The 20,515-nt window shown below is 45.2% G+C and overlaps 1 protein-coding gene across 2 annotated transcripts in view; it reads left to right on the top strand.

Moving 5' to 3' along the window:
* Positions 1-20,515, top strand: part of LOC131669592 (uncharacterized) — a 74,149-nt gene that overhangs the window by 22,186 nt on the left and 31,448 nt on the right. The gene's annotated exons all lie outside the window — the stretch shown is intronic.

Raw genomic sequence — 20,515 nt, 5'->3', positions numbered from 1 at the left:
AAATCGATGCGAGTGAGTCAAGGCGAACGGCTTCACTGCCCGGGTTACGCCTTGGCAGTGCACCTTTGAATGATGAGCATTCGATGCTAATGACACTTCCGATCGGCGACTCGTCAATCAACCGGGCGCAAGTACTGCTATGATAATGGGCCGACGCTCTCTTCTGCGCCAATTAACTTTTGTTTGTTTTACTATCGACGCGTGCGAGTTTGTTTTTCTGTCCTTCTTTGTTGCGATAGACGCGCTCACACCAAGTACGCCCCTCTTTTAAATCTTACGTTTGACAGCCTCGTTACGCGCATTTGTGCGTTTGTTATTGTCGCACTATCAGTCGGGCAGTTTGTACAATTTGAGTAACTAAAAACGTGCGTGACAGCCCGAGGAGTTGCTTAATACGAGTACGTTCTTCAGGCAAGAGAGTAAAGGGCCTTGCATAGGTGCGTATAATAGGTATATTGCACACTTGACCCGCTGGGCTAATTTCATATTAAAGCACCGCTGTATTATCCATCATCCGTCGAGGCGATCTGCCAGGCATTTCAGCTCGCAAAGCTCTTTGATCGCAGATCGACGTGTGAAATCTTACAAGCTCTCTCTCTCCCTCCTCTCCACTCGCGGGACGTCGCACTCAAGCTGCCCTTTTCAATCGGCATAAGCTCCCGTAGTCGCGTATATATAACAACCAACCACAGAAGTCATTCTCTTGAAACTAGTCCCATTTTTACACTTGTTTTCCTATTAATCTCTTTCGGTTTCAAATTTCTCGCCTACTCGCACTTTTCATGGCTTACTTTACGAAAAATCAGTTTTATCTACTTCTATCGGATAGTAATTTGGAGGTTTTCATTGGCTCATTTCATGGCTGAACGGAATAACTTGCAACTTTAGGCATTTGAAAGCTTTTCAATAGTTTTTCAATCGAGAATGTTATTTGGGAAAAATCGTCCATTTCACGTTAGTGCAGAATTAATGGGCAGAATTAAACGGTTTGAAGGTTCACGCCGACAGATTAATTATTTGCGACATTGATTGCACGACGTTCGTTAGGGCGACTTTGAAGACAGTATTCTCTGGCAAGAAGAGACAACGGGGCTGAACGGCTGGCACGCGGTATATACAAATCACAGGCACGAGATCGGCTTTATTAGAATGTAAGTGAGTGACTGGCGCTTGTTCTCTGTCACTCGAGAGCCGCCGTTGTGATACTTATCGTGTCGTGGTCGACGCTGACGCGTATCGACGCGAGCAGTCGGCTTGTTTCGTCACAGCTTACGGTATCTGGATAGACCGGGCCGTAATTAATCTTGTTCTTACTGTCGCAGTCCAATTGTTCTTTGCCGAGCTACGAAGGTCTCGAAAAGCAAGGGGATTTTTGGAAAGGTTGCAGGGAGAGCAAAACTTGCCCCGCGGCTCATTTTCCAAGCGTACCGCGAGCGGCTTGTCGCCTCCACGCCCGTGGATGCAGAAAAAGCCCGTAATAGTGGCGCGGTAGCACGGAGGCGCCACTGCACACCGTAATTCGAGCAATTTAATTAGGAGCTTATCCGCGCGCATCAAGGCCGAATAAGCCGAAGCAAGCGATCATTCATTCGATTAGCCTGAATCGCTTGACTCGTTCGAAGCGCCTACGGGCTAAGTCCACTCGACGAAGGGCCCTGGGTATTTCAGCGAGGAGGATTTAGCGGCGTATCGTTGAAAAACTTACGCTCCAGTTGGCCGCACACTTACAATCATTATCTTCACTACCAAACAATGGCCAATAGATGGGCCGTCGACGTAACTGCATAGCTCTTCTGCTATTGTTGGATCTGAAAGTGTTTGCACAATCATAGCTCGAAATCATAGCCGGTACAGTTACTCTTAGTGGCTTTATTAACGCGGCTTTGCTGCCGAACTAGACAATAGACCAAATAGTCGAGAAAGCAAGTTTCCTCGGTTGCGAATTGGAAACCCCAGAGGAAGATAGCGCAGCGTTGAGAGCAGCCGCGGAGAAGATTCGTCGAATGCCGGCGTTGCACTCCGATCTGGGTCTGCATGCACGCCACGCAATGGCGAGGTGCGTGGCGCGGTCTACAGCATCAGCGCATAGACTTGGCACAGGGCGTGGTCGTCCACTCCGTTGCTCTCTCGCGAGCGGAATCCGCGCGCGCGCGCACTAGCGGTACGTTATCGTTAGCCTCGCCGAGGGGATCGCAAAAAAGCCTCGCTGGAGAGCCAGCAATGCCGTGCTCCGAATCGGCGCGATGCTGGCGGAAACATCCCGAATGGGCCAATTGAAAGGGGCAAAAACTGAAAAAGAAACGCGCACAGATACGAGAGAGTTTTCCTGGCTGCGAACGCTCGCGCATTACTATAGGCTGTTACCTCTAATTATTACTCTGCCGTAGACTGCGGGTAGTTGACTGTCCTGTACGGCTATGCAACGTTGGCCAACCCGCGGATCGTTCGCGCGCACGCTTCGGCAGACCTCTCAAAGGTACTGCGTGCCGAGACATCCAGGACTTGCAGTTTTGGCTGCTGCGACACGCAGTTGCAGCTCTAACGTGCGACGCCTAAACTGTTCTTTCAGCTGAAACAATCGTCGACGCCTACAGGAATGAAGCTTCGAGTTGCGCGGTCAAGTTATTGTTATTCGAGGGAAGCTTTAGGGACGCAAGACGAAGGCAACGTAACAATACGAGGCGCGAAAAAGCGAAGAAAAAGAGGCGCAAACGTTCGACGAAGCAAAGTAGGAGCGGGAGTTGCGGATTTTTTGCCGTCGTAACATTCCACGAAGAAAGGACGACGACTGCCGCATGCTGATTTTCATTGGCTCGGTTATTCCGTTTGTTCGCCTCGGTCGTTCGGCCGTTGGTCGTCGTCGCTACTGCCGCGCCCCGGGGACAGGGAGACAGGCGGACAGACAGAGCTGTGTACCACCTGTAATCCCGAGCTCGTTTCCACGCCTCGTCGAGCTGATAGCTGCTTCACCGCGAGATTTCGTTCGAGTTCCGCGCAGAGCGCATCTGCCACGGATCGCGAGCGCGCGCTGTAAATAGTACGCTACCGAGGCCAATTTTTTGCCTTCGCTTTTCTTTAGCCCATAGCTCGTAATTTGCTCCAGGCTGTTCGCCACTCGGCACGCTTTTGGGAAAATCTTCCGTCACAATTGCATGCAAATATTTTCGCAATTCCGTTTTCATCTGCTTATTCATGGGTAATTTCATCGTCATGAATTCAACGCCATTAAATTCATATTCGCTTTGTTACGTCCTTCAGAATTTCGACCGAGCCTATCTCTGTCTTTTGTGTTTTGCATGAGCTCGTTCTAAGCGGAAAATCATTGACTAGCGGGATAACGCATTGCCACGAGCTGTAAAGCGATCGAGAGAAAGCTGGTACCAGGAGCACGCTTGGAATACGGAGTTATCCGAATTGTACGTACGCGCGTGCGCGCAACCGAAAGGTAGCTGGCTGTATGCTGTAGTTGTCGGATCGGTTCACGCAACCGCTTTCTGATTGACGGCGCCGAATTGCGCCAGGCCCTCGCAATCGTACACGCCGCTCAGCGACAATCTCACTCGGCCGGATGGTTTCTCCCGGAGCACGTCTTCAAATCGGAAGCAGTTCTGCCTGCCCGTTGCCAAAGACTTCTCGAGCGAAGCTCCTGGAGGTGGAGAGCCGATAAAATTGAGATGGCAATCAGCCGGAACGACGGCATCGCAGTCAGTCGGCAACTCGGAAAATCGGCAGAAGAGTGTAATTATTGCCGTGGCGGAGCGCGCGAGCTTGGGCTGCCCGCGTTAATGAGACACTGCCGTGCGCGCACAGCTACATGCGTACTCGGCGCACTCGGTGGCTGGGGACTGGCTTCCACGGAGCACTCGAGCGGCAAAGGCGGCCGCAGCATCCTCGTAAAACCGTCAGCATCGGCTGCTTTGGCACTGCGCTCGCCGCCGCTGGCTTTTTGCAGCCGCGGCGCAGCACCGAGGAGCGACGAGCCGCGGCCCGCGGGAGCCAGTCTTCGCTGGCTAATTGAATGGCCGTATTCGCTCCGTGCCGGTTGACAGGCAACGCCACTTTTTTCGAGCTTTTGCATCGCAGTCCCATGTTAATGTAATAATCTATCTGGAGAGAATGCGCACTTGCGTCGAGAATCCTAGCGCTTCGAGCGCGGAACGTGTGGGGGGTTTCAGTGGCAAAAAGTACGCTCAATTGCGAGTGCCTCCTTTTGCTTGCTCGATTTGTTGGCTTGCTCGATTGTTCGCTGGGTTCGCTGGGAGGGAAGGAGAGGATTAGCGACGCCAACGCGCTCGCCGGCCTGCGTAAGTCGAGGCAGATCCAGTTGACGACAGATCGAAGGACGATTTAGCCGTGAAAAAGGTTGGACAACTGGCATCTGGGCGGATGTACGAGATAATGGTGCAGCGATGGTCGGTGAACGAAGTCGGGGTCGTGCGCGCGCGCGGACACGCTGGCTGCGCCACGTGAGAGAATATAGAGATAGCTCGCGCCTAGGAGGGGCAGGAGGCCGCAGCTATTCACGACCACGTCGTACTTTGACTCTGAATATGTTTATCGAGGGGCAAGTGCCTTTGCCCTCGAGTAATCGCTCGAAAATTGGTATAAAAACCGTGTGACCATTACGCATTTCAAAGTATAATTCCAGATTGAATCTAGGCGATAGCTGGCTACGCGCCTACTGCCTTCGTACGTCGTCGTCCTCTGGCTTTTCACGCAGGAAATACTCTCGCTCAGCCGGCGCCGTGCGAATTTTCTAGGCTGATCCTATTATACGCCATTTTTTTCATTCTTACTTTTTCATTATTCAGTTCTAGCTCGCTCGAAACGCTACGCTGACGTTCGTCCTCGTCAGTCCGGTCCCAGCTCGTTTGCCAAGTCAGTGATCGCGATTCGATTGGACGCGGACGACGAAATCGGCAGTGCTAATAACCGAGGCGAAGTTCGGCACGGAAGTTGCGCACGTGCGAGGCGGACGCAACAGGCGGCTCCTGATCGATATTGGAGGCCTCGGCCCGAGGAGGGAGGCCGGGGATCCCACGTGGTGCAACCAGCGTGACCGCACTCGCCGCGTGGAGCTGTGTCTGTTTATGTTGCGCGAGCGAGATAAGCGTAAGTTAAGCGGCTCGCAGGGGACGACGAGTGGGCACTTTGAGCGAAGCTCCGAACGTGTGCACGCGACTTGTGACTTGCTTGCGACGAGAGTCGCTCGCCTCCCCGAACGATCGCTGAATTGGTGATACTGTCCGAATAAGACTTTGCTTCTCGTTGGAAGTCGAGCTTGGAAAGAGAGCGAGAAAGCATAGGTGGGCGGCCGGCGCGGCCGGCGCGGCAACGGAACCGGGAACCGCCGCTGGCGCTTTCACAGTGGTGCAGGGCGCGCGAGTTGGTCGGTTCCCACATGGTCCCGTGCGCACCACGGTACTCGAGGTCAGGTCAGTTTCCTCGAGTCAGTGCGGCGGGCGCCCTCTGCATCTGATAGCAGCTTCTTTTCGCTGTTTTTTCCCGACAGCTCCCCGTCTCTACTTCGCCCCGACCGCCAATATCGTTCTTTGGTTTCTTTCCTCGCCGAGTCAAGGTCTGCAGGGGCACCGATCCTTTGCTTATCAGTGTTCAATCGGAATATTCTCATCGTCGGTGCTGTTCGCGCTGCAGTGAGTAGCAAGCCGTGAGAGTCCAGCTGGCAATGCGTGCAATCGTTGACGGCGCGGAAATTAATGGTGCGCGCTACGACTACCACGGGAACACGCAGCCAATTCTAATCGAGAGCAAACTAGCGATTATACGCGTCGATCGACGGATCAAAATTATTTGCGCGTTCGCGCTGCATGGTATTCCAGGCGATTGAACGCTTTCGACACCTGCTCCAGCTCACGCGCGATCGACAAGGCTAACAACCCGTGTGAGAATTGCCATGACTGCAAAAACGGCCCAATACTGTTGGAGCACTGGCAACCGAACCTAGTTTTGTCAAGCACTGGACCGGCTTTGAGCCAACATTGAATTGATAAGAATGGCCCGAGCACCGGCAGCCAATACTGTACCAATAATCTATTTTTGAACGATTTTAATATTTTTTGTTTTCCGGCGCTGGCCCAATACTAATCGTTAATCATGATGCGCATGTTTATAAAGAATATTAATAATAACATTTTAACCTAAAATATATGATAAGTATCGTGTTTTCCGAGTAGCTTTCATTATACCACGCAATGCTGAACAGTTATTCATATCTCAAAAAATCAAGATCCTTGAAAAGGAAAATTCTCTGTTCATCGTCGAGCAGCAGCTGTAGCGACAATGACAATATTTTTATAAAAATACTTGATGCGCTTGACTTATCCCAAAAACGTAATAATCGATGCTCGAGGTAAATTTTATAAGATAATTGACATTTTTTATCTATGTATTTACTTTAATTAGGTTGAGTGCACATACTATTGTTCGTTAAGTTTGACCTCTTAGTATTAACATAAATGTTGTATAAATATTGTTGTTACCTAATTTGTTACTCGTCATACTTATCTTGAAAATGTTAGCAATTAAATTTTAAATAAATAGTTACATGAGTATGTAGTATGTAAAATAATTCAATAATAAATAAAGAAAACGTTGACGCTAAAAAATGCGTTCTTATTTATTAGCTTGATAGTGTGTTTGTCCGACAATGACAACAAATATTGCGTTACCAGTACTTAGCCATGGTCAATGCGTCGGCAATGGCTCACTACTGAAAATATAACCTTGGCCCATTCTTATCATTTCGTTACCCGGATGACGTTGGACCAGCACTGGCGACCTGTACCGGCAGTCTTGGTTAACGTTGCTGTGCCAATGTTGGGCCGTTTTGACTTTCTTACACGGGAAGAGGTTCGCGCCGCGCGTCGTAATCGCATTGTCGTCAGTCGCATGCTTGCGATCTGCGGAGGGCCTTCTTGGCCGCCTGCATCAGCGGCGCGACGGACATTTTCCTCCTCTTGGCGCATTGTGGCGCAATTAAAACGAGCCCGTTGAGTTTTATCACGGGCAACGCGATCGCCTTGCTTCATCAGCGGCTGCCCACGTGTTTCTCTTTGACTCGTCGTCGGTGCGCTGCACGTGCTGTGCACCCAGCGATCGTCTTAACAATAGCTCGCAACGTCGCCGATGCGTTCTCTCTTCGAGGAAGACTCCGCATTGCCATTCTACGTTTCGATTTCATTTCACGAAAACACTCGTTCGGACAGTTTTCACTACACATCAAGGGGACTTGTCTTCCGCGACCCATTCGAGTCCTTTAATTGCTCGTTGATAAGTCATAACAGAAACACGTTGAGCAAACATCTTTTTTGATGATTTATATGACCATGTGGCATTTGACATTGAATGCTTTTCGCATTTTATTTGAGGACGTTTCCAATGATATAACGCACTGTTTGCTTTACTTTGCTCGAGCATATGGCTGACGATTCCGTTGACGTAGATAGTCAATTATAATTCATCATACAAGTTATCGGCGTATCACGGACCACTATGCATTGTATAATTAATAATTATATTATTTCCGTCTACAAACAGCTGTGTTTCGACTGCTGTTCTTTCTGCTCGGTCAACTGCTGAATTTCTCAATTGCGAAGCACTCTGCCTCGGTGCACGACTAACGTCGTTTGCACGAGTAAAATTGCGGATAAGGTGACGGAGGAAAAGGAAGGCTATTAGTTAGACACAAGGAAGTTGGGGGAAAACAGTGCGTTCATTGGCGCGATATTTTGCAGCGATTCCAAATCGTGTCCGTATAGTCGTCGGCTCCCACAGCCATCTCCAACCCCAATTCGACTAGACCAAATGCTCGAACGCTATACGACCCATGCAGGGATGCGCGCCAAAGAGAGAAACGAAACTCGGCTGAAAATACAATGCTTCAGTTGGGTCACACTTGACGAACAATGCGCCAAGTCGTTTGTAAAATTTTTACGGAACAGACGCGGCGAGAAGAGTAGTAATCCAGCAAGGGGCAGGCCAGCGACGACTGGAAATCGGACGTCGAGTTCGCGATCAGCGGCATCGTTGGCGCGCACGGCCTCCGGAGTGCCAAGATGGCGGACGGCGGGGGAGGAAGCCGCGCGCTCGGTTCAACACCCTCTCCGCTCCGGCGACTGTTCGTGGACCGGAGAACCGCGCGGCGAGCGCGAGGCCGCGAGCGCTGTAGCGCAGCGACTCTACCGGCGAGATCGCCAAGCGCCGCGGCCAACGTCGTCTCAGCGCTGCAAATTTGGCGGCTAACTTTGGCGCGCGCGCGCGCGCGCGCTCCGTTGCTTTCGCTTCGGCTCGAGCAAACGACGACCGATCGTTTATCCAACCAGTGCCAGATGGACTCGATAAAGACTCCTGCGGCTCCGCGAGTCTTATCCAATTCATTGCTCAGCCCAGGCTATACTTTGCGACGGATATATTGATCGTTGTAATCATCTAAATCGGTGGCTGTGTCGCGCACAGCTGTAGCATCCGCGTAAAGTAGCATGGGTGGCGCGCAAACGTTATATGCGAGATCTGCTTGCAAATATACCTCGGGGGGACAACGCTTGTCATCGTTTGTTTGACGCGCCTCTGCGCGATCAGAAGCCGCTTTGCACGTTCAATCGAAGCGGGCTCGTCGTGACTTTTCCGTTCTTACGATCGACGCGTTCCAAGTCATCGCACGCGCGCGTCCATCGATCACACGGCAGAGTAAGCAAACGAGCATTAATCGAGTGGAACGCGGATCGCCGGCGCGGAAAAAATCATTAATCGTTGGTAGAGTTCCGTCGCTACGCAAAAGCACTGACGCATAATCTCCATCGGAGAGAAGAGTGCATTTGCAGGCAGCCGACCAAGGTAGAGACGACGAATTCTAAGCGGTGCGCGGCCTGCTCGCGACCAATGGGCTGCTTTCCCGCGCGACCGCCTCTATCCTTGAGTCTCTATCCTTGAAACTTTTCGCTTTGGCGCAGCTCGCGAGCGCATTTTTTCGTTCGGCCGAGTTCTTCGCGAGCCTCGTGCCCTGCCTACCTGCCTACCTGCCAAGGCAGTAATTACAGTTGACTCAGTTTTTAATTAGCACTCGCTTGGGGCCCATCGCTCTCGGGCAATTCGCTCTCGTATACGCAATCAATTGATCGCCGCTAGAGAAACGCATCGAGCAGTAATTCAATGCTTACGTTCACAACGATAAGCCGATTGTCTTGGGACTGGGTAATAAATTGAGCGTAAAAACAGGACACGCTGTAGACATCGTTTGGCTGACCATCGTCAGACTATAATCGACTGACCAATGCCATTGCTTTGCAAGCAAACAGCAGCGTAACACAGACGAGGAGCGTTAATTTTTATCTAAACACATATGAACTGCGATCGCGTAAAGAGACGTAGAAAAAAGCGAGGAACAAATGGGAATTTCCGCGCCATGCTGTCGAGTGCGTGACGAACCTATTTTCGTCACGGCGAATCACGACGTACGTGCGTACAAGCTTACCCATTTACATGCGCGGAAAAATTGTCCCACACTTTCCAAAGTCTATCCCGCGCGCCATCGTTGCCTTAGCGTTACGTTCACTGGAGCAAAAATATACCGAGAGCACGTTTCAGTGAATGCGAGCGCAGGCAATGTCAATGCACGATGCACGAGACAGATAAGTGTCAGCAAAGTTGCTTCTCATCTCTGTCCTCGAAAAATGCCACCGTGCTTTTACCCCTTCGCGGAGTACACGCGACATTGAGTATTATTTTTGTATTGAATTCACGTATTATGCGATCAGTGCAACTGTCGAATCGAATAATACAAGGCTCAGATGATTTTAAGAGCTGCCCACCGAAGACAAGTTTATGAGTGCGTATTTTTTTTTTTTTTTTTTTTTCTTTCTCGAACGAGACGGCCTGACTATCGAGCTGAGTACGACAGCAGCAGCGGCCGTATAACGGCGCGCAACTGAAGCTCAATTTGGACAGAGTCCAAAAGAGGGAGCAGGAGGGACGCTGTGTCGAGATACTTTGAGAGATGCAATAAAGTTTTACTCCACTTTGGAGAGCTGCAGCTTGACCGGTTTCCCTCCCCGTGTTTTGCTTGCTCTGTCTGTCTCCCTTTTTTCTGGTTATCTTTTTCTTTGCATCTTCTCTCCTCGGCGTTCGCTTCTCCTCCGCTGTGAAAACCGGTTCCGCTCTCTTTCTCTCTCTCCTCTCCTTGGCGTCTTTATCTCTTCTCGTGCTTCACGCTCCTACACGGCGATGGCGTCAGCCCTCTCCTCGCCAAATCATCTTTCGATTTTTCTTTTCATTTTATCTGCATATTCCACACCCCGGGAGATTGTTGCATACCTCCTGTTCTAAGTTTCATTATTATATATTTATATTTGAATGTACAAATTCTTGTGTGCCCTACTTATTTTCATGTTAGGCAAATATACTGACATTGCTTTATTCTAATTTTATGATCAATTTCAATTCAGGTATCGTTTGCGGTTAAGAAAAAGAGACGTAGGAAAGAAAACTGATTGCTTATTTGCTGATATTATCTCTTTTCGAACAAGTAGTAGCTTTTAAGTTGTATGCAGTATCAAACAAAAGTGGCAATTAATTTACATAGAAACCCCCTTGCGAAAACCGAACCATGATACTTGTTCCATCAGGCAAGAGGAGTCTCTCGATTTGCGTATATGCACTGACAAGGCACTTTTCTTGAACCTTAAATTACCTTAATGAAGAATTAAGAACCTTAATGATAGCTGTTGTAAAGATTTGGATGCGAATTTCTATATTTTTCTGTTACATTAACTTTTTGCATTCAATTTATAATACTCAACATTAAACTTAAGAGAATCTAAAAATATTTATTTTATTCAGGTGTTTTGCATTTCACAAGTCATATTTGATTTGTAATGTTGTTAAATAATTTTATTCCCTACAAATTCGGTACTACTTCGGAGCTTTATTTAGTAAGAGCAATAACAATTTATTTGAAAAGCCACTTGATTCTTCATCTACAACCGTACTCAGATAAGACCTTCAATAAAACCACTTAGAATCGGTGCTCAGATTCTCGATACGAGTGAAGGGTTAATAAACAGACTAAAGTTGTTTATAGCTGAATTCAATGATCCGATTAATAATAATAGTCGATGAGTAGCAGGCAGTCGCAAATGTGGACGCGCAAATTTGACACAGTGAAAATCAGTTTTGGACGCTCGGTATTTTTTTTGGCCTCTCGAAGAGAGAAGACAAAAGAAGCGAAGCGATGGATTGAGTGTCGGCGCAGCGAGAGCACTGGTACATTGGGGGCTACGTTAAGTGCCACGAAGAAGCCCCGTGAAAGCGTTCAGCGCAACACTGTCCGAAGGCTCGATTTTGAGCGGGAGGACGAGTCGGATGATCGTCACGATTCATGGCCAAGCTTCAGGTAAGAGAAACAAAGATCGAGAGAAGGAAGGCAGACAATGGTTTGCAAAAGCTGTCGAGATTGTTAGTCGAGAGTCAAACGAGATGATAAACAAATAATAAGGATCGAGAGAAATTATTGTATCTTTTAATATTTGATACAATCTGAATTGATTAATATTTGTTGCACGATTTACATCATATTGCAATTAGACTTTTAACTTTTACATGTTCCAAGTTTCAAATAGATCGACCATTCAATTTTTGAGATATACGTAATTTATTAATCTCCTCTCATACACGGTAGATGTAGGGCAAGCTGTCTGAGAATGGAAGGTTTTTCCGTCGTCACATTCTTAATAACCATGCTGCTCTTTTGAAAAACTAAGCGATGCTAAATACGTTTATTTTATGACCATCTAATTCCAGCACCATACAGCTACTACAATGTTGCAATTTGATGATGTTACTCGTACAGTAAAGTACTCGTATTAATATGTGTCGTTGATCGCTAACTTTGAACTTTCGCAGCATTTTTGTTGCTGTAATATATTGATGAATTGCAGTTTTAGTAATCATCATGTCAATGTTTGATCCCTAATTATAATTATATTTAGTCTTTCAATTTAGTCTTTTCGCAGCTATGCACATCCACTAAAGTGTGATACAAGTACCTTAATGTGAATTTAATGTTTAACGAATGTTTAAATACCCGATGAGCTTGCTCGGTTAAAGGCCATCCTTCGAAAATGATTTTGAAAACGTCACCGAATATCTTTGTAGGTTTGCAAGTTCTATTAACCGCCACTTGTCTGAAGACTGATCAAATAGTTTGACAGATAACGGGAGTATAATGGCGCGATGAATAACATACTTTTGTTAAATTGAAAAATGCAGATATAAGCTAATATTTACCAGCTTATTGACACAAGTAATAGCGCAATTCTCAGCGTATTCGTTTTCAATAAAACGACACGCGATTTCAATTTGATTGAAAATTGGTCGACAACTACTGGAAGGTGTGATAGAGAAACGAATTATTTCGAAAAACATAAGCCCTTGCAAACATGTTGAAACTTTTGATTTTTTCTTTCCTCATTGCGATTGCTAATGCCTTTCCGATCGGTAAGTACAAAGTCAGATCTTCCATTGTACACGTTACGTAGTCATTAGATGTGCTATTTAATTGCGTCGTTCTTTGAACTGAAACAGAGGAACAACGTTTTGACTATATACTAGACAGAATTATTGGTGGTGAAGTAACTTCCATCACCGCATTACCTTATCAGGTAAAATATTTATTCCAAGTATATCGGAATTTGCGGACTCGTTGGAAGTGTGAAAAAATTGAAAATTGAACTTATTCAAAAAATGTGTATCTAGGTTCAACTTTTGCGAGATGGAGAACCAATATGTGGAGGTGTAATAATTTCAGAACGTTGGATTCTCAGTGCTGCTCATTGTGTAGCGTTAGTAAATATTATAAAATTATTTTTCATCCGAAGCTGGTTAAGTGGCTTATAATTTTACAAGCTACTCACATAAAACGCATCGGCTTACCTACAAATTCTTTGTTGAAGGGCTTCTGCTTCGGTTTTCTCAGTTGTTACAGGCTCCGACGAACTTACAAGTGGACAGTGTCATCAGGTGAAAGAAATATTCATGCATCCCGCTTACAATAAAGATTTAAGTGATAACGATATTTCCTTGATTGAGGTATAAAATGATTAATTTATAATGACTTTAAGAAATAAGTCGTGTTGATGATTGAAACTCTACCATGAGCTTCATTATTTGTAGCTGATAGACAACATTGAATTCAATGCAAATCAAGAGCCTATTCAGATTGCTACTACAGTACCTGTAGCTGGAGAACTCATTACTGTTTCTGGTTTTGGAAAGGAAATAGACGCAGTGAGTATACTTATTACAGACAATCACGAAAATTGTAATTATAATCATTGCTGTTTCTTCTGCATTCCAATTTTCAATAAAATTAGTAATGGGAGTGCCCGATTTTACGAAAAGGCAAAATAAATATTGAATGAATATAATTAATTGCTTAATAGGAAGGTGCGCCATTTTCAAAGAAGTTGAAAGTGACTACTATCCCAGTGGTTAATTTTGAGGAGTGCAGGCAGAAGTACGCTGCAGATAACGATCCGATTACGAACAGTGTGTTTTGCGCCGGCGAGGGCGCCACAGATGCCTGTCAAGGTGACTCTGGTGGACCAGCTGTTATAAATAGAACACTCGTTGGAATTGTTTCTGCTGGTATGGATTGTGGCGATTATTACTTTCCCGGACTCTATACAAGAGCTGCTAATTACTTGCAATGGATTAATGGCATCATGAATGATAAATCATCCCAACAGCCCACGAGTCATGTATTTCCATTATTGGATTCGCCTCTAAACTCATCAATGCACCAATCTCATAGCCAAACGGTTTTTCATACAATAACGTTTGTTCACGAAGAAAATACATCATTTTTTTAAAAATACACATTTGCTTTAAGCTGATAAGTCGAGCGTGAACTTTATTTACCTCTCTCCCTCATTTTTCAATCCTACATCTTATAATATAATTGTGCCGTGAAGTAAAAATTTGCACGTTAATCCAAAATCTTTTCAACATTTAGACTGTTCTCAATTGACTATTTGTTAGTCAATGAAAACTCATAGTTGAAAACACTTTATATTCGAAGTGAGTGAGATTTACGCTGAGTTTGCGTGAACGTGAAATATAGACGAAGGGAGTGAGTATTCTGACCAAAAGTTTTGCTTGATTGAATCGCGCAAAAGAATGCCAGTATAAGCTTTTAAGTGTAGCTACGCAAAAGGTTCGAAAGAAAAGGCAAGGCAATCAGTACAAACGCGAGCGAGAGAGAAAAAAGCGATAGTTAGCCAAGTCTGGTGATAGCATAGAATCGAGTATCGAGATACGTAGAAAATCGAGCCACCTTTAATGTTCAATTATTGTAAAAACGGCCGAGTAGTCGCTTCGTGCTTGTAGCGTCTCGAAGCACTAAGATTAATGCATAATGGCTTCTCCTTTTTTGGCGATATTCGCCTACTGCACTCGTGCCGGCAATGCAGGATATCTCGATAGGAAGTGAGCGGCAGCCAACTACACACACACACACACAAGCGCTGCAGGTGCATTCAATCGCGCCTCGCGCAATTCTTTACTTCCCACAGCTTCCTCTTGCAATTTTTCTGCAGCCATCCCCTTTTCTCTCTCTCTCTCTCTCTCTCTCTCTCTCTATACCTTTGCAATGCCTTTTACTTGTACTTTACCTTCTGAGCTACAAATTTTGAACGATTTCAGTGTAGCCATTGAACAAGTCCTTGTCCCTCTCCCTCGGCAGTGTTCTCGTTACAGTATCCCACTATCAATTTGTGCTCTAGGTAATAGTAATTCCACAATGAGGACCAGTGCATTCGACAGTTCTATGTACTGCTTAGTCAATATGTTATATGCTATTCGTTAGTTGTTGTGTATAATTACGTATATTGTTCTCATAATACAAAGCTTAAGAAAGCTTTAAAAAGTTGACAGACGGTAACGAAACGTTACAAAGCGTTTCGGTCCAAGTTACTCTCGTCAGATGACAAAGTCGACTGTGTGTCGATTGACTATTTCAATATTATTTATATTTGAGGATGACACCGAGTTCACATTCAACTCAACTGAGTTGAGAATGCCAATGTTACATTTGAAACTGGATTAATAAGTCACTGCTTTCGACGTTTCTTGTTTTCGTCAATTTTTGAAGATGCAAAAATTGTATAATATTACGAGACGTCAAATAAAGCATCGTTTTCATTGGTCCTTTTTAAACGGAAAATTGAATGTCACTTTGTTGACCAGTAATTATTAATAAGATAGCGGCGTATAGGTATTTAACGCGCTTTGCATGCTTCAGAAGATATCAACTAGTCAAACAGTCCCGTTTTTCAAACTGTTACGCACGTTTGTAAGTAAAAGTGCAGCTGCATAAATTTCACGGAAATTCTTTAGTTACCACGATGCGATCTGCTTTTTCCCACCGCAGATTTATTATCATTATCGTGTTATTTCCTCCCTTTTTTCGCTTTAATCAACAAACTACCCGATATTAATTCAAGTTTTGTTATTCATTCATATTAATATGCCGTAATCATGCGAACTACGTAATGTTCCATAACTTTCCAAATTTTTATCGATGAATTCACCGACTTTGAATAACAAATAAAAGTAAGTGGTGAAAAACGATCAGCAGTTATTTCTTTTTCAAAGATTAGCATTTGAAAACTGTCGTAAATGATGAGCGACCGCAACGTAAAATGCCGATTTTCTCATTTGGGCAGTAAAAATGAGTAAAAAAGTAGAAACTTTCTAATGGCGTTTTGAAAAACGACCATTACAGCCGTTTCCAGGGAAGCAGCGAGGCACAATTTAGAAATATAAACGCTCATCTGTCATTTTATTATAGTGAGTTTGAAAAAGTAGTTTTAAGCAGCGAGTAATGAGCGAAGGGCTCGATTCGGAGTCGAACGAGAGAAAAGAAACAGGTTGTTCGACAGAGCTGCGTCATAAGGCTGTTATAGTCTCGGAAATTTGAAACTTCCAAGGTTAATCCTTGGCAGCGCGAAGGAATAGGGCGACGCGGCGAATGCCGAGCGAAGACGTCAATCGGTCAGCGGAATCCTTGTGTGGCGAGTATTAAAAACTGTCCTCTCTCGATGAGACTGAGTCAACGATGTCGTAACAATAACGGTGAGCCGTCCTATATTGAATTATCGTTCGACGAATCATCGGGTTACATGGGCCTTTTACAGAAGAGCTCATGCGCCTGAAAATATATTGAATATCGACAATATTCTTGTCTATTTTATTTGAAGCTAGGCTTCTATTTTTTCGAGATCTCTCATTTTTACACCTCAGCGCACCAGATAGACCGCGACCCATTGTTCACTTTATTTTCCAGTCATAAATTTGAGCTTGATGCATTTCAACTCCTCAATTCCCATGTCTGCGATACTCATTTTCAAGATATCTCATAGTTAGCATTTGAATGATTCAAACGCTGTTCTGAAGTGGGCTCTGCATATTTAAAATGTCTCTAAGCTGCATTAAAACTGCAATTAAAATTGCATATTTTATGCTTGTCGAAGTAGAGTAATTAATTTTTTCCTACAGTTACTTTGACAATGATTTATTTACAATCGTCACTTTTATCATCTAGGGTTCAAAACGATCGCTCCGAAGTAGTCGCGAGTCTTCGACAAGCGGAAATTCTTTGTTCGCAACGCCACGTTTTCATTGCTCGTGTTATCGTCGTCGTCTTTGCTATCGTCAAAGACTCAAGTTTTCTGCGCGTGAAGGTGAATCGGAACGCCCACACATCGCAAGAAAACGTTCGCAACGTTAACTCTTGGTGTATTTTTCGTAGCCAGGATCACGTAGCAACGTTGAATATTCCGAAGAAAACCAATGGGTAAATTAATGGCGATAATTATCGTGATCTGGCTATTCAAGTAAGATTGGAAACTCATTATACGCCGCTTATATAACATTTGTTCCGCTCACAAAGGCAATTAACCTATAGCGCCAAGGCATCTTCCTAAACAATAAAAAACAATGAAGAGACGACGAGTAATCCCCGCAGCAGCGTGGCAGCGCCTCTCGACGTGATTCGAAAGCGTCGATGTAACGCACAGCAGTAGCGGCAGCAGCTCGTAGAACGAAGGAAAGAGATGCTGGTTGCAAAAGAGGATAGATGGTACTGAGCGCTGCATCTCGACCTGGATAATGCGAAGGTTACGCAACGCCAATCGCGAGAGAATGAGAGGATGAGTCGGGCATGCAGCATCCATAACAACAACATCAGCGGCAACGGCAACGGCAACAACAACAGCCACCGAGGGTCTTCCTAAGTCTCGCTCGAGTGCCTTTCACCGCATCTCGCGGCCCCATTTGACATTTCATTCGCGCGCTCCATCGCCGAGAGAAGCACCTGCCGAGAGAGCTACTTTACCTCCTCTGCATCGCTATACACGGCTACTATGCGCGATTCACGCCTCGTGAACGAATGGACCGCGACGCCTACGAACGAGCCGATTCGCCGTGCCGTATTACGCTTTTTCATGCGGCCACGTCCCCCCCCCCCGTGATTACGCAGCCCGATTTTCTTTTGCTATCCAAATCTCCATTTACCGACGACACATTACTCTTGAACCTTGGCGTTCAATCAAGGCAGCAGCTGAGGCTCGGAGCAAATATTTTGAATTTAGGGAGCGAGCTGCAGCTCGTTGCGGCCGACGCGTGCTGTTAGGCGTCAAGGGAGAGCAGTGTCACGCTCGAATTCGACGGGATGCACCTGAGGCACGAGCGCCCCCCCCCCCCCCCGGTCTCTCGCTGCTTCGAGATGCGTGCACCATGGCGGTTTCGCTTCTGCTCGACCTTGAACGCACGTGCGGGGCTCGGGCCTCTTTTGTTGCAAGTACTCGCGGTCGGGCCAGCAGGTCTCTCTCCCGTTTTTTCTGGCTGACCCACGGGTTCTGCAGTCTTCTATTTTTCGCCATTGTTGCCCTTCCCGACTCAATCGCGTACTTTGGGGGTCGGTTCGGCCCCAAAGTGCTTGCACGTTCCTCGAGCGTGCTTCAACATTAATCGGCAACTAATCTTGGTCGTCCGCCTTCGGGCTTTCTACGCACAGTGCGAGCTGGCAATTTGCAGCAGGGCTTTCGCCTATCCGTTCTTTTTTGTCATTGTTGCAACGATACGAAGCGAACCTTCCGGAGCACCTGTGCACTCGTCAACAACAACCGATGACACACGAATTACCTTTCCGTGCCAACGATCGTTAGCAGCAATACATACTCTCCGAGCCACCTGGATTTACCGCAATGTTATTTATCGTAATGCAATTCAATACAACAGAGCTCTATTATTATTTAAACAGCCGGAATAACGTTCACTTGTGGAATTCGTTAGAGGAATGCCTGAGAGTACACTTGTGATTACATTTCTTTTTCGTTTTTTTACATGTGGTAGTAACTCTTATCTGTACAACAAGTTATTTGCATAAAATAAATTTTAATCCGTGACGTAAGTTGTTAAAAAATGGCTTATATAAGTAAACCCAGAAAAGACGTATAATAGGCATAGTCTCAAACGCGGAGAACGCCGACTAACTTATACGCAAAGATGATCCAATTGGTAAATCTTTTACTTTTCGCTGTAGCGACTTACGGATTTTATATAGGTAAACAGATCTTATTGCTATTTGTTATGCCGATTCCACAGCAAATTCTTTGCGGAATTTTCAAACTCGGTGCATGCTATTGATTTTTTTGGATTTTTGCGATTTATGGGCTCGTCGACCCGGATGCTCGATAACCGGCTGTTTTTCTCGATAGAAGCGCTAAAATCCAACAAACCATCATGATTTGGAAAAGGAAAAGGAAAAATAATTGCGTCGGATTAAAAGCATAGATGTTTAAATTTTGTAGTTGCATTAAGGACGTTCTCTTGAAAATCACTTGTCTTCAGGCTTGCCTCGAAGATTGAAAATAAGCTCCTTTTTTCTTCTCCTACACAGCCGAATCAATGCATTTTTTCTGCGGAAATAGACATCTACGATATATATTCATTTTGTATTATTGAATAGATGAAAAGTCGAGTGATACCAGGAAAGAAAAAATTGTTGGAGGACTGGTAGCTTCCATTGAAGAAGCTTCCTATCTCGTAAGTATTACCTTCCGTATAGATCAATGTAAAACATTGTTAATTCTATCGATTCTATTCTTAATAAATTCTTTGGGATTACGTATTGTAGTTAAAATGATCTTATAATGATCGTACCTTCATAATTTTCTTACAAACCTATTCAAGGCTCAAATTATTCAAAACAAAATACAAATATGCGGAGCATCAATTATTTCCGAGAAGTGGATACTGACTGCTGCGCACTGTATGGCGTAAGTGATTAACTGCATAATGTTTAACTGGAGAAAAATTGGCTTCTAATCTTGCATATTTATTTGACAGAGACACTGAAAAACTGGTAGTTATGACAGGTTCGAGCTACAAAGGAGCAGGAGAGAAACACAGTCTGAGGAAAATCATAATACACAAAGATTATAATTCGGAAACTTTTGACAATGACATAGCTCTAATCGAGGTAGCTATAGCTTAATAATTTCACGTGATTTCTTATAAAAAACCGAGCGATGATTAATTTTGCAATGTGTTGACAGCTGGCTGACAAAATAAACTTTAATCAACAGCAGAAATCGATAACACTCACGGCTAAGCTTCCCGAAATAAACGACCAGATGAAGATTTTTGGCTTTGGAAGAATAGGCGTGAGTGCCGTCGAATAACAAAATCGTGCGATTCGGCGAATGATTGTCGGTAGCACGCTACAACCGTGACTGTCTCTTTACAGGAGGGTAAATTTTCTTCTCGTCAAATGAAAAGCGCGACAGTTCGTGTGATAAGCAACGAGGAATGTGCTCGAAAATACACGCGACCAGAGGACACGGTCACGGACAACATGTTCTGCGCGGGTACCGGTGAAACTGATTCTTGCGAGGGAGATTCCGGCGGCCCTGCTGTAATCGACGGCCAGTTGAGCGGCATTATATCAAGTGGAAAGGAGTGTGCATCCGAGGAATATCCGGGTGTTTACACCCAAATCTTCAAATATCGACGGTGGATTGCGTCCAAGACTCAACTTAGCTTCTAAAGTACCATGTAGTTTAGTTTCTAGCAGTAAATATACTAACAGTAAGTGACATCTTGAAAACCGCATATTTCTGCTTGTCATTCCAGTATCTTTTTCACAAGTATCCTTTAAATGGAATTGCAGCATAAGACGCACACAAGCACATCAGCGCTTGGCATGCGTGGCATTTGCTCTATTACCTTTCACGTTATTGCCAATGCTTACAAGAAAAAATAATTTTTACGCACATTCGTTCGTCCGATTGATTTTCCTTTTGCTCCAAGTGATGATGACGATAAGCGTTTATTTTTAACGTGACATTTGGCAAAACGCTGTAATCTCGTAGCACGTGAAAACCCTGGTTAAAATCATAATCCACCTGCTTTACCTACGATCTCCCCTGCCCTCGGTACA

Source organism: Phymastichus coffea, unplaced genomic scaffold, assembly GCF_024137745.1.
Source record: "Phymastichus coffea isolate CEN01 unplaced genomic scaffold, Cenicafe_Pcof_1.1 PCOF00095, whole genome shotgun sequence".
Taxonomy (NCBI): domain Eukaryota; kingdom Metazoa; phylum Arthropoda; class Insecta; order Hymenoptera; family Eulophidae; genus Phymastichus; species Phymastichus coffea.
Note: the sequence above shows the minus strand (reverse complement) of the source record. Positions and strands in the feature narration are given on the sequence as shown.